Source organism: Felis catus, chromosome F1, assembly GCF_018350175.1.
Source record: "Felis catus isolate Fca126 chromosome F1, F.catus_Fca126_mat1.0, whole genome shotgun sequence".
Lineage (NCBI taxonomy): Eukaryota > Metazoa > Chordata > Mammalia > Carnivora > Felidae > Felis > Felis catus.
In genome coordinates, this window is record NC_058384.1 from 44,059,662 (window position 1) to 44,074,673 (window position 15,012).

The 15,012-nt window shown below is 46.0% G+C and overlaps 1 protein-coding gene across 1 annotated transcript in view; it reads left to right on the top strand.

Annotated features, from left to right (window-relative positions):
* Window positions 1-34: 34 nt before the first annotated feature.
* Window positions 35-15,012, top strand: part of SRGAP2 (SLIT-ROBO Rho GTPase activating protein 2) — a 284,242-nt gene continuing 269,264 nt past the window's right edge. The window contains exons 1-2 of the mRNA XM_045049283.1: window positions 35-160; window positions 10,741-10,848. The gene's annotated coding sequence lies outside the window, so the exon portion shown is untranslated. The remainder of the gene's footprint in view (window positions 161-10,740; window positions 10,849-15,012) is intronic.

Below are 15,012 nucleotides of genomic sequence, written 5' to 3' on the forward strand. Positions count from 1 at the left end.
TTTTCCCAGCTGCCCTTGCGTGAGTCTTTGTGATGTCATGGAAGGTAGGCAGGCAGTTTTCCTTCCTATCTATGGAATGGGGACACTTAATACCTACTTGCAGGTTATTTTGAAGATGAGAGACTATGTGTGCATGGTGCCTACCAGAGCTCAGTACATAGTAAGTGCTCAATGAAATTAACACCATATTATTTTTTAATGCTACTGCTGTTCTCTGCTACTCCTCCTAGCTATGGCTCTCTTTTTTATTTTTAGGAAGTGAACTTTCAGGTGGGAAATTAGGGCCTAAAATATATTTCTGTTAATTAATAGCTACTTTTGGCATTGTGGAGCAGAGGGGCAAATGATGGTGTGGGCAGTCAGATATGGGAGGGACGGATGGCCAGATATCACTGACAATGCCATTTGTCTCCAAAGTATCACTTTGCTAACCATCTCCCCGCCTCCAGGTGTGCAGTGAAAGCCACTGAGAAGCCCCTCCTTCCTCTTTTCTTCTCAGAGTATTTTTAAAAATCACTTAAGCATGAAACTAATCAACATTCTACCAGATGCTGGGGTGAAGGAAATGGGGAAATAAAATATTTTCAGGGAAGGTAAAGTACAGGTTCATTAATTCCAGAACAACTCAACTTTTATCCATTTATTGGGTCTACACCAGATTTAAAAAACAATGCTTCTCAGGGTGCCTGGGTGGCTTCGTGGGTTAAGCGTCCGAGTTCGTCTCAGGTCATGATCTTGTGGTTCGTGGGTTCGAGCCCCGCGTCAGGCTCTATGCTGACAGCTCAGAGCCTGGAGCCTGCTTCAGATTCTGTGTCTCCCTCTCTCTCTGCCCCTGCCCCACTCACGCTCTGTCTCTCTGTCTTTCAAAAATGAACAAACATTTAAAAATTTTTATTTTAAATAATGCTTCTCAGTTTGTAGTCTATAGACCTCTGGCAACACAACATTCTGCAAGTACTTGCCCGGAAATAAAAGGCGGATTCCCAACTTCACCCTGTTCCTACCGGATGAGAGTCTTTGGAGATGAGAACCAGGCAGCCCCATTTTATTTATTTATTTATTTATTTATTTTTAACGTTTATTTATTTTTGAGACAGAGAGAGACAGAGCATGAATGGGGGAGGGTCAGAGAGAGGGAGACACAGAATCGGAAGCAGGCTCCAGGCTCCGAGCCATCAGCCCAGAGCCCGACGCGGGGCTCGAACTCACGGACCGCGAGATCGTGACCTGAGCCGAAGTCGGCCGCTCAACCGACTGAGCCACCCAGGCGCCCCTAGGCAACCCCATTTTAAATGAGTTCCCCACTGAAGTCTGAGAATCACCACGACATAGGAACTGTAAAGAAGTATAATTAATGTGTTTAGGCAGCTTGCAATGTAGGTAGGTGGAGATGACAAAAAAGCAGGAAGGTAATATATAATCACTGTGTGTTTTAGAAAGATTATTCTGGCAGCCAGGCACACGATGGCCTTGTGAGGGATGCTGGGTGCAGGAGGTCTATTCAGAGGTGTTGGCAGTAAGCCTAGCCTGAGATAAGGGCTGGGCTGCTGCAAAAGAGAGACAGAAGCCACATGTCAACCCCGGTCACAGATGTGGTTTTTTATGGCAAGCAGTCTCCAATTCCTTCTGGACGCTAGAAGCCTACAGATGACAAACAAATAAAAACAAAACAAAAAAAAACCTGATTCCATTTATGCTGGCAGAGACCCCAAGCCCTACAAAGAGGATGGTCAGCCTTTTCTGAGTTCGAGTCAAAATGAAACAACCCTGAAGGCTCACATGGATGCTGACATTTGAAAAGCTTCCTTCTGGATTCTCTGGTTGCAACCTTCTGGAAAAATTCATCAGAGCTGCTCTTTCCTTATCTTTTTGGTTTCTGCTTTGCTGGGCCCTAAATATGGGCCTAGTCTTTCTATGAGATTATCTGAACCAGCTAGGGAGGCGAGTGGGTGGAAGGAAGTCAGGAGGTACTTCTGGAGGGGTTGGTGGTGGTGAGTTCTGAGGAGATTTCATACGGGATGATGGACATGGGATAAAGCAAGAGTGAAGGAAGTCATTATAGGAGGTAAGACTGACCAGGGAAGAGGAACTACAGCTTCTGGATAGAGCTAAACTATTCTAGGGGCGCCTGGGTGGCTCAGTCGGTTAAGCGTCTGACTTTGGCTCAGGTCACAATCTTGTGGTTCATGAGTTCGAGCCCCACGTTGGGCTCTCCGCTGTCGGCAGACCCGCTCTGAATCCTCTGTCTCCCTCTCTCTGCCCTTCCCCTGCTTGCACATGCTCTCTATCAAAAATAAACATTTTTTTTTAAAATAGCTGAACTGTTATAGAATCTGGAAAAGTGAGCTAGGTAAGAAATTCGAACATCCCTCTAGAGTGGGGACGACTGTCTCTGATCTTGAATTCCATTGCTGTCAGCATGGGTGCCTGGGCTCTGAGACCTCAGAAAAAGGTACCCCTTGGCTTAGGGGAATGACCAGAAAAAAGCCACAGACTAAAATGAAGCCAAATGAGCTACCGGAAATGGATACACCTGGCCACCTTTAGACCCTGATCTTAGGGCTTTGTCTGTGTGAAGCCGCTGAGCCTGAGTTGGAGATCAAACACACTTCTCTCTCTATCCGTGTTTGTCTATCTTATCAGTGTCTAAACGGCCTTGTTAAGCTCTATGGTTAAAAAAAAAACAGCAAAAATCCACCTGTTTTTTTCTGCCTATTTTATTTTGTTAAACTAGCATTTTTTAAAAATATTCAATCATGGGATCCTTTAAAAATATGCAGCAGAAGCTTTAAACTAATTGACTGACTAAACCTGGCCTTGGCATGTTTTGTTTAGTGGAGCACTTGCAAAGATTTTTGAACCGGCTGTCAACACTAATCAGGTGATTTCACACCAAAATCCAGATTACCGACTTCTCTTGAAAAAAAAATCAGATCTGATCATTTCAGGACCTCATTTCCATGTGGCCACTGTCAGCTGGAGGTGAGCAGTGGTCATTTTGAGAAGGGAGATGGCCTCTTCGGTTTGCCAGAGTCCCCAGGACTCACAATTGTGTTCCCCCATCCCCCATAATGAGTATCAGTTGCCATTTATTCTCACACCTGTGCTATTTTTTCTTAGTAAAGGACATCAGGAAGCATATTTACACCGAAATTCCTATTGAAATTGTTCTTTTATCCAGCCTGCTTTCCTCCTTTATACGTACCTGGCCCTTGTTGCATCCAAGTTGGGAACCCTGGTGCCTGAGTGGCTCAGTCGGTTAAGTGTCCAACTCTCTTGGTTTCGGCTCAGGTCGGGATCTCACAGTTCGTGAGTTTGAGCCCTGCATGGTGCTGACAGCATGCACCTAGCCTGCTTAGGATTCTCTCTCTCTCTTTCTCACTCTTTCTGCCCCTCCCCTGTTTGCTCTCTCTCCCTCTCTCTCAAACTTAAAAAAAAAAAAGAGTCGGGAACCCCTGTTCTGACATCTATTAATAGAACCAGGCTGCATTCCTCACTGCTCCCTCCATATATTGGTATAGAAACGCCAGAACTTCAAGGGGATGAAAAGTACAGCACAGGGAATATAGTAATAATATTGCAATAACTTTGTATGGTGACAGATGGTGACTACCCTTACCGTGGTCAGCACTTCATAATGTATATAATTGTCTATACTATGTTGTACACCCTGAAACTAATATATGTCAACTATACTTCAATTAATTTTTTAAATTAAAAAAAAAAGAAATGTTACAACTGGCACATTAGAGAGCCTTGGGTCAGGGTGCTAACCAGATGGCCATTAAGTCACCTACCCTCCCCCAGAATCTCAAGACAACCTTAGGAAAGCACGGTTGAGATGAACAGAGTTGTAATCTTTCGAGATGCGTTAACAAACGCATTTGTTAACAAACAAATAGGTGTTTAGAAAGAAGCGTGTCGGTAAGAGTCCACTCTTGGGTGTAAAAAGGTCCGAGTGGAGCCCTTCCTCTCTCTCTTCGCAGCCTGAGTAAACCCTCCTTCACAGCCATCCCCCTTCCTTTGGCCGGATTCCACGCTCACCAAGCAACCTCCTGGTTATAAATTCCATTCCGGGAAATGGGTGTCTCGGAAGGCAGAGGTAAATGTCCGGGTCACCGGATAGCCACGCCCATTCATTGCCCATTTGTAAATTGCCCTTCTGGCATACAGGCTTCTTGTGGGGTGTGATTGGCATGGGTCTGTATCCCCCAGGACCTGAGCTCCTGACCTTGCAAAGCTAAGAAACAGAATATTGAGGAATGACACCCTCATCAACAGACAGTCACCTGCCGGCCGGGCACCGCTTCGCTGCCGCAGGGAGATGGGCCGGTCCACAGTGTGCAGACGCAGGGTGTGCAGCCAGAGGCCAGGGCGTCTAAATGTCCTGGGCTGCGGGAAGTCTCTGGGTTGTTTGCTCCTGAGTTCTCACTGTCCCTGGGAGGTATTACTGGTGTCTGACCCTGATGAGTGCCTCGTGCTGTGCCTGACACGGAGGAGCATTCTGTACATGTTGGTGGGAAAGATTTCAAATGGAAACATTTTAGCAAAAGCCAGGTGGCCCCCACCCATCAGCGACATCTGAGGGGATTCTTGCTCTGCTTGGGGGGGCTGTACTTCTTGGTTTCAGAAGTCCCTTCTCTCTCAGATTCTACAACTCAGCTTCCTAGGCTGATGATGGCAGAGGACAGAGCAAGGGGGAGCGAGAACAGTGCTGGCTTCCGCCAGTGGGCAGTCGAAGGCGGGTGTCCGAAGGGAAAGGGCAGTATTGCTCCAGCAGGGCTCTGTCAGCTTCCTTGGTAGCGAGAGCCACTCTCTTAGGATCCCTGGATACCTGGGAGAGGGAGAAAAGGTGCACATTAATCAGCTCAGTTTTCCTCTAAGGCGGCAGGTGCCAGGTCAGAGCAGGTTAGAGCAGGGCACAGAGAGGCTCCTGCCGACTCAGAGGAGATAGGAGGAGGGGCCCAACAGCCAAGGAGGATGTGCGTGGGGCCAGCTCAGCACCTGATGTTAACAAATGTTGTTCATCCTTTATCTAAGGAGAGTTTCAGGGTGCAGTCTGGTGTCCTGCCAGGACCCCTAGGTGGTGAGTGGCTGGAAAGGGTGCAGGAGACCCCCCCTCCCCCACCACTGTCTCTGTGCCCTGCTCTGCAGCTGGCACCTGAGGTCCCCAGGAAAACTGTGCAGGTAATCTGCTCCTTCCTAGTGATGCCCATGACTGCCACAGCCTGAAGCATCGCTTTTGCATTTTTCAGAAAGAATATTATGATAAAACCACCCAGGCGTAACATTATTTCTTGTTTCCATATTTACTTCTTTTTATGTAAATCCCAGACATCATGGAATAGGAATCTTAAAAAAAAAAAAATAAGGAGATTTTCTCACATGGCCGTGATACCATATCATACCTAAAAAAATGAGCAGTAAGTTTTTTGTATCGTCTGGCCCCGTCCATATTCCAATTTCCCCAGTTGTCCCACAAATGAGTATGTATGGTCGGTTTGTTGACAGCAAAGCTTTTTAAATTTTTAAAAAAATTTTTTTAACGTTTATTTATTTTTGAGACAGAGAGAGACAGAGCATGAACGGGGGAGGGTCAGAGAGAGGGAGACACAGAATCCAAAACAGCCTCCAGGCTCTGAGCTGTCAGCACAGAGCCCGACGCAGGGCTCGAGCTCACTGACCTCGAGATCATGACCTCAGCAGAAGTCAGCCGCCTAACCGACTGAGCCACTCAGGCGCCCCGATGGCAAAGCTTTTGAAACAGTGTTTCCTACCAGCTTCAGGATTCTGCACAAATGTCTCAGAGACCAGCCCAGCAAGGGTGAGGCGGAGGGGGACGGCCCAGGCCCCCTCCTCTGTTTCAGCCATAGCAGGTTTTATTATTAGGAACAAAAGGGGTTTTCTGTTAAGGAAAAAAAAATTGAACATCATTTCCATGAAGCATTACTTCTCTCGTATTTTCAAAGGGAATGCCCCATGCTATGATTGCCTTAAATCAAAGGGATTACAATGGATACCCCAGTGGTGGGCTAGTGGGAACCCAGGGTAGGGGCAGGGAGATCCGGCAGAATAGAAGAGTTGTAGAAGGAGAAATTTTATTCCCACTGGACATGAGCCTGGACTCACAAAACAGACCATTCTAGGACCTAGAATACGTTGTGTCCACTTGGTAGTTTCTCCCCTCCATACTAATGCATCTAACTGACATATCTAACTCTTATCTAGGTACCTAGATCCTGCTCTGTGAAGCCCACTGTGTTCTAGCTTATTCATAGGGCAGATCGGCACATTCTGAGGCCAGTGAATTTTTAAACCTCTCCTGCTCAGTTTATGCTTCTGACATTTTCTAGGTATACTCCAAAGAACTTGACCTCAGAGGAATGGTCTTCCAGAATTTTAATCATTACAGTTTGGCATTACCAAAACAAGATTCACGCAGAGTGTCAGTCACACAGACCTATCCGTAGCAAAGCAAGAGATTCCATTACAGATGTAACACAGAGCAATCTGGTCCAGCAAGCAAATGCAGCTAATGTTCCACTAGCCTGAAGGACACAAGTCCAAACAGGGAGAGCAGTGAGAAATTCTAGGAAATTCTGACCTTTTCAGGGCACCTTGATGATCATAGCTTCCAATAACAGCTCCAGATCTTTCTCCTCCTCCAGGATATGGGCCCAGATTAACCTGCCAAAATTTGCTTTTGAGTTCTTGAAGTTATATTTCAAATGATGATATTTGTCTATCTTGTCTGTTCTGTTCAACCACAGAATAGTAAGTTCCACACGGATGGTGACAATGTCCACCGTGTATATACACATGTATATCAGTGAACACATGTTTATCCCCTAATATGTGGATTACACATAAATAAACATATAGTTTGGGTAGAGAAAAACTTGGGAACATTCGAAAGGACTCATCCTTTCCCCCCACTAGTATTTTCGTAATTTTTTAGTTAAAGGCTGATGAAATTCTAGCTCGCCTTGGAATCCAGCTAATATGTGTGACTATCTACTTTGGATATAACAGTTTCCTTTGGATATAACAGATGCATAAACTATAGTCCGTCCCCTGGGATGTTTGCAATTTAGTTGGGGACACAAACGTGCCTGTGAGAAAAACAAAGCCATGTGGGACAATATACACTCTCCCCTCTGCCTATTCAAACATGGCCCTGCTTTCAGTGTCCATATCCAATCTCCCCCTCACGCTAAGCATTCCTATAGTCAACCAGCCTCTACCGAGGACCTACTGAGTGCCAAGGGCAGTATCAGAACCAGAGGTAGAGCAGTGAAGGAGATAGCCGTGTTTCCTATGCCAATTCCTGAACTCATCTCGAAAAGTTACTTAACTGTTACATATGTAGGCATGCTCTTTACTATCAAAATGGTAAGTTCCTAAAAGGTGGTGACCGATATGGTCACATTCTTTTGTCAGCCCCTCACCACCTAGAATTGGTTCATAGAACTTATTAAAGTTTGAAAGGCTGGGTTGCATAGAATTTTCAGTAAACATGAAAAGCTATAAATTGATAACATCATAACACAGGGAAGCCTCAAAACACTGAGAACTCCTGCCCACCCTTCAAAACACAAAAGTCACCTCCTCCATGATGCCTTCCTGTACTTCCTCAAGCAGATTTAGTTCCTGTCTTCTTTTTAAGTCCATGCTACTTGGTGAAGACCTCTATAGATGAAATTTAGCACAGTAACTATAATTATTAGTTTACCAAGTTTCCCCTGAGACAAACACCTGAGTGTTTGGGGGAAGTGTCTGGATCACATACCCTGCCCAGGGAGACATGGATGGAGGGTGCATAGAGGATACACATGCCCAGCACCTTTTACCTAAAAGATAATGGACGTGCATCTAACATTTGCAAAATTACAGCTCCATGCAAATACATAGCAGGCCCCGACTGTCCTTGCTGAGAATATAAAGAAAAAGTACTCTGAGGAGAGGGGAAGTGAGACGTAGTAGTTGAGGATACCAAGTATCAGCTCTGCAAGATGAGAAAGTCCTAGATATCTACCCTATAGCATAGAGATTATAGTTATCAATACTGTCTTGTATACTTCAACATCGGCCAAGAGGATAGCTCTTAGTTAAGTGTTCTTATCACAAAAATATAATAAGAATAAAGAGGGTGGGAGGAAACTTTTGGAGAGGGTGGGTATGTTTATGGCATAGAGGGTGCTGATGCATTTCATGGGTGTGTATTTCTCTCTCCAAACTTATTCAGCTGAATACATTAAATAGGTACAGCTTTTTGGAGGTCAGTTGTATCTCAATGAAGTGGTTAGGAGAAGAAGAAGAAGAAGAAGAAGAAGAAGAAGAAGAAGAAGAAGAAGAAAGAGGGGAAGGAGAAGGAGGAGGAGAAGGAGAAGGAGAAGAAGGAGAAGGAGGAGGAGGAGGAGGAGGAGGAGACGGAGACGAAGACGAAGACGAAGACGAAGAAGAAGAAGAAGAAGAAGAAGAAGAAGAAGAAGAAAGAGTTCTAGGCCTTTGTGAGAAAGAAATGTCTAATCAGAAGCTGTAAGTTTGGAGGTTGGGCTCACCCACCCAAGGGAAGTAGGGACACTCAGGACAGTGGTCACTCAGCATTTCCAAAACAAGGAGGGCGGTAGTAGTAGGTAATAGTGGCTGTCAGGAGAAGGGGGTGGCACCTCATAAGAAGCCACTAGTAAGAGCCCGGGGAAAATTTTATCTGAGAAGGGAGGCATCGGAGGGGTGAGGTCTGGCTGCCACAGACAGTGATTTGGCAGACAGCCCCCCAGGGAAGGGGAGGTGATGGCCTGGGGCAGGGAACTAATTTCAGGAGGTGGAGTCAGAGACAAGACAGTGCCCTGAAGGAGCAGGAGGAGCGGAGCAGGACCCTGATTCCAGGAACTTCATTACCAGAAAAATAACCCAGGCAGCAATCAACTTTCAAGGATAAGGAGGGGACTGAGGCATTTCGACTGGCGAGGAGGGCACTATATGACAGTGGTCTTAGAGCTCAGACTCTGGAGTCAGAGGGAACCTGCCCATGTTTTAAGCGGTCCTGCTAAGGGACTGTGGTTTGGGGCATTGGGGTGGAGGGGTGGGGGAGGGGTGGCAGCGAATTAGCTCACCATTTTCCCCCTTGGTCATAAACTACCTTTAACTGAGGCTGGCTGTGACCACTAGAAAGCTTAAACTCACTCTCGAAGCCAAATTTTGAGTTAAAAGGAACCTTGAGATTCTTTCTCCGACTTCCTTGGGCATTTAGATTTTAAACCCATTTGTAAACGTTGGTCTGTGGGGAGGCCTGGAATAGATGATGATCCAGGCTTGTGACTTTAACCTGAAGCCAAATTTCTAGGCTTTCCTGTAGCATACTCAGCTAACTGGAAAATTTGAAAGTAAATACATTTTGAAGAGAAAAAAAAAAAAGATGTAAGTTCCCGCTGCTCTCAGATGAGACCTTTGCAACCTGCGAATGACGTCATCATTTTGTTCCCTGTCCGAGAACTGGACGGCAAGATCTGTTTTCGCTTTCTTCCAAAGCCTTTGTGTGTCCAGGAAGGCGGTAGTGGGTCTCTAGGAATTGTTTCTTAACTGCCTTTGTGCCCTCCTTTGGAAAACAAGGCCACATTATCCCCAGACAGCACTCAGTGGGGTGGCTCTGAGCGAGGCCCCGTGGTGTTTGCTTTCTGGGGACATCTGAAGTGGGAGCCATGGTGACCAGGCGTACCTGACGTTGGCACATCTATCCCCCAGGACGTAGGGGAGCCATCACATGGATACTGGATCAAATTAACATTTTAAAGCCTGCTAATGCACTCATCACAGTGTATCTGACCTGTCTAGTGAATATGGTATTTGAGTTGAAGGTGGGGGGGGGGGACGACCGCAGACCTGCTGGGGCTGGGGGATTTCCTGGGCTATGGGACTTCCAGTAAGACCAGGACCCTGCAGCGGGGCACCTGGGATCCTGCTGAGCCTCTGGCTCTCGATTTCGGTTTGGGTCATGCTCTTGAGGTTTGTGAGTTTGAGCCCCAGCTCAGGCTCTGTGCTGACAGTGCAGGGCCTGCTTGGGATTCTCTCTCTCCTTCTCTCTGCCTCTCTCTGTCTCTCTCTCTTTCTCAAAATAAATAAACTAAAAAAAAAAAAAAAGAGCAGGACACTGCCCCACAAACTGGGGTAGTGGCCACCCTACTAAAGAGCACCCCCTTTCCTGCTGTTGGTACCTAAAAAAGGAGACCAGATGGGAAGAGGAGGGACAGCACAACTCCTTAAATCAGTGGCTGTCAAACATTTGCCTAAATCGGAAACAACTGGAGGGCCCATTAAAGCGAGTTTCTGGGTCCCATTGTCAGAACTTCCTATCCTGTAGATCTGAGTAAGACCCGAAAACTTGTATTTATAACAAGTTCCCAGACTCTGCTGTAACATAGTGGGTTCTATATATATATATATACTGTGTGTGTGTGTGTGTGTGTGTGTGCGTGTGTGTATTGTGTGTGTGTGTATACACACACACACAATACACACACGCACACACACACACACACACACACACACATACACACACAGAGTAAAACCTTGGTTTGCAAGCATAATTCATTTTGGAAACATGCTTGTAATCCAAAGCACTTGTATATCAAAGTGAATTTTAAGAGCCACTGGCTCACTTGTGATCATGTGACATTCAGCATCAGGTACTACTCATATTGCTATGATGTAACTGCTATGCGGATTTTTATGCCTCCCCAGGTGATTCTAACGCACAACGATGTTTGAGACCACTGCTCTAGAAAAAGCTCTGCTACCCCTGAAGTACTCCGACCTGAATTCATTTCCTGACACTTGTTCATTTGACAGGTAACATGTATTTGTTGAGCAACTACTGTGTGTCATGTACTGTGCCAGAGGCTGGATGGCTAAAATAGACACGATCCCTTCCACAAGGAGCTTGTTGTTTAAGGAAAACATGTATAAACAAGTAAACAGAAAATACTACACAATACAAAGTTGTGACAAGAGGAAGCCCTGGAGAGAAAGAGTAGAGAGCAGGTAGAAGAGAGAATGAGGGCATGCGGGGCAGCTACCTTGGACAGAGAAGTCGCTGAGGACATCTCAAAGACAGGTGAAACTTGAAATACTAGGAACTGTCTGTGCCAAGTGTAGGAAAGAAGCACCCCGGGGAAGAGAAAAAGCTTGCGTGAAGGCCCCAGGTTGGAAAAGGGCTTCACATATTCTGACAACTGTCAGAACCGGAGCGATCATGGAGACACAGGGCCAGAGCTGGGTGGCAGGGCCACGCTGAGCAGGGCCTCCCAGACCATGGGGACAAACCAGGGTCGTATTCTCAGTGCAACAGCAAGCCAACAAGAAAGTAACGTTACTGTTTATGTTTTCATAGAATTTTTTAATATTTTAGAGGTGCCTGGGTGGGTCAGTCAGTTAAGCATCTGACCCTTGATTTCGGCTCAGGTCATGATCTCGAGGTTCGTGAGTTTCAACTCCACATTGGGCTCTGCTCTGACAGCTTGGAATTCTCTCTCTCCCTCTCTCTCTGCCCCTCCCCTTCTTGCTCATGTGCTGTCTCTCTCTCTCTCTTTCTCAAAATAAAGAAATGAACCTAAAATAAATTAAAAATAAATTAATAAAATATTTTAGGGGTGCCTGGGTTAACTCAGTTGGTTAAGTGCCCAACTCTTGATTTCGGCTCAGGTCATGATCTCATGGATCGTGGGATCGAGCTGACAGCTCAGAGCCTGCTTGGGATTCTCTCTCTCCCTCTCTTTCTGCCCCTCCTACACTCATGTGCTCGCACACTCTCTTTCTCTCTCTCAAAATAAATAAACTTTAAAAATAAAATAAAATAAAATATTTTTTAACAATTTTATTCATGTGTTGAGAGACAGAGAGAAACAGAGCATGAGCAGGGGAAGGGCAGAGAGAGAGGGGGACACAGATTCTGAAGCAGGTTCCAAGCGGCTCGAACCCATGAACCGAGAGATCATGACCTGAGCCGAAGTCGGACGCTCAACCGACTGAGCCACCCAGATGCCCCTAAAATAAAATATTTTTATGGCTGTTGTGCGAAATGGAGATTAGAAGAATCTGGCTCAGTGTATTCACCAGAGACACGTGAGGGTGAGAGATTCAGGCACTGAGAAGTCACAAGAACATCTCCCCCATGGGCAGCCAGGCTCCGGAAGGGCTGTGTGAGGGACACTGTGTGGGGCTGCAGCTACGTGGAGAGGTGAGGACCGTGACCGCCCATCACACAGAGTCAAGATGGCTGGGCTTGCATCTTCTGTGTGCCCTGCATGGGCTAATTCACCAGATATTAGGTTACGTACATCGGTTTAACACCTCGGCCTCTTCTCAGCGTGGACTCGGGTCGGAGGCTGTTCTAATGAGCGGCCAGCTTTACAGCTCCCTGCTAGATGATCTGGAGCTTCCACGGCTGCCAGCCAAGCAGGGAGGTCCAACGCCAGGCCCTGTGGCCTGGGGACTCGGGAATCCCAGGTGCATGGCCATCTGCAGTGGCCCTTTGCTTTGTGTAGGTGTTTGTAATCTATTGCCCAGATGGAGGGTTGCACGAAATGGTTCTGGCAGGTAACCAGAGACTTGAGGTGGGAGGGCAGCGACATGGACCATCTGTGGAAAAGCCTGCTCTGGGTAAGTAGGTGCGGACGCCCTCAGGGCAACAGAAGGGGGCCAGCTTTTGACGTGTACATAAACTCTTTGCTACTCGAAAATAATTGCAGAATATATATAAGTTGAAAGTAATGCTTCTAAAGAATAAATTAATATGCCTCACGTAGCCTCCCGTGGCCCAAAACTTTCACCTTGTCCTAAGCCACATGCAAGGGAAGGAGGGTAGGGTGGGGCTTGCTTCACAGTTTTATAGTCGGGGAAACAGAGGCTCAGAGGGGGGAGGACCACCTCGAGCTTACAGAGCAAGAGCTGAGATCAGGTGCCCCGGCTGCTGTTCCCCGTGCCGACCTGGTCCCCAGCACACTGCTTCCCTCAGGATGGCTCTGTGAGGAAGGGCTTTGGGCCAGAGGATGCAGCATGAAAGACTTTGCTTGGGGCCCGAGGGAGGATAGGCGTGAGATGAGAAGATGGGTTTCAGTGAGGTACTCAGGAAACATTTCCTGATGGTGCTGGCCTACGTGATGGGAAGGAGAGATCCCACCCGAGGCAAGGGAAAGAGACGGAAGAAATACTTGGGCACAAGGGCCATCTTTTCTTCATCTCTGTATTATCAGTGCCTGTTACACAGTAGACAACACACGGCATTGAAAGAAATGCTTTAAGGAATCAGTGAATCCACTGAAGCTTCCCTGGCTATCAGTAAGCACTCCACGCCTGTTTCGTAAATGCATTGGAGTGTTTCCTCGACAGGAGACTCTGCCCAGATACCTGGGAAGAAAGGTGCCAGGTCACCCCACCCTCCTTCCTTTGCATGTGGCTTAGGACAAGGTGAACGTTTTTGGCAGCGAAGGCTATGTGAGGCATATTAATTTATTCTTTAGAAGCATTACTTTCAGGGGCGCCTGGTCGGTCAAGTGTCGGTCAAGTGTCCGACTTTGGCTCAGGTCATGATCTCACAGTTCGTGGGTTTGAGCCCTGCACCGGGCTCTGTGCTGACAGCTCAGAGCCTGGAGCCTGCTTCGGATTCTGTCTCTCTCTCTCTCTGCCCTTCCCCTGCTCGTGCTCTGTCTCTTTCTCTCTCTCTCTCAAAATTAAATAAAAATTAAAAAAAAAAGAAGCATTACTTTCAGCTTATCTATATTCTGCAATTATTTTTTGAGTGACAAAGAGTTTATATATGCGTCGAGATTTGGAGATGAAAAAAAAGAGAGCTGAGGATCAAAGCAAACAGAATGACAAAAAAGAAAGAAATGTAGAAAGTTGGGATGGAAAAAACTAGAGAAGAAACGTAACCAGTGCATGTTCCATGTCCTGGGGTCGACAATATTTCAGGGTCATAAAACCTACCACTATGGCAGATGGCAGAAAGAAGCTGGGAATGCATAAGTGTGTGAAAGACTTATCTACCACTGCAGGAAATAGATAATATCTAAGTATGGAGGTTCTTCAAAAAATTAAAAATAGAATTACCATGTGATCCAGTAATCACACTACTGGGTATTTACCCAGGGAATATGAAGTCACTAATTCCAAAGGATACATATATCCCTATGTTTATGGCAGCTTTATTTGTAATAGCCAAATTATGGAAGCAGCCTAAGTGCCCATCTACCAATGAATGGACACAGAAGATGTGGTATATACATACAATAAAATATTATTCAACCGTAAGAAAGAATGAAATCCTGCCATTTGCAACAACGTGGATGGAGCTAGAGTTTAATGTTAAACAAAATAAGCCAGTCAGAGAAAGACAGGTGCCATATGATTTCACTCATATGTGGAATTTAAGACACAAAACAAATGAACAAAGGGGGAAAAAAAAAGAGAGACAAACCAAAACCAAAAACCAAAACCCCAAACCGCCCCCCCCCCAAAATCCAGATTGTTTACTATAGAGAACAAACAGATGTTTATTGGAGGAAAGCAGGTGGGGGGGGGGGGGCTGGGTGAAACAGGTGAAGGAGATTAAGAATGCACTTACCTTGATGAGCACTGAGTGATATATGGAATTGGTGAAACACTATATTATATATCTGAAATTAATATACCACTGTATGTTCACTACATTGGAATTAAAATAATATTAAAAAATAGATGTTTAAAATCGAAAAAGCCACACAAAGCATTAGAAGTTTATTTTTCAGATATATGAAGGACAGAGAGTTCAAAGTGGATGCACTTGGGGAAAAGGACAGAAGATGCTCTAAAGACTTCCTCCAGCCCTAGGTTAGTCTACTGGCCCTAATACTCTCCTCTGCTCAGACGCAGGCCGCAACCAGATCTGAGTGCCCCAGCCACCAAAGCTTGTTACCGAAACAGAAAGAAGAGGCAAGAGCCAAGCTGTAAAATGGAGAACAAGGCAGGCTTTTGAAT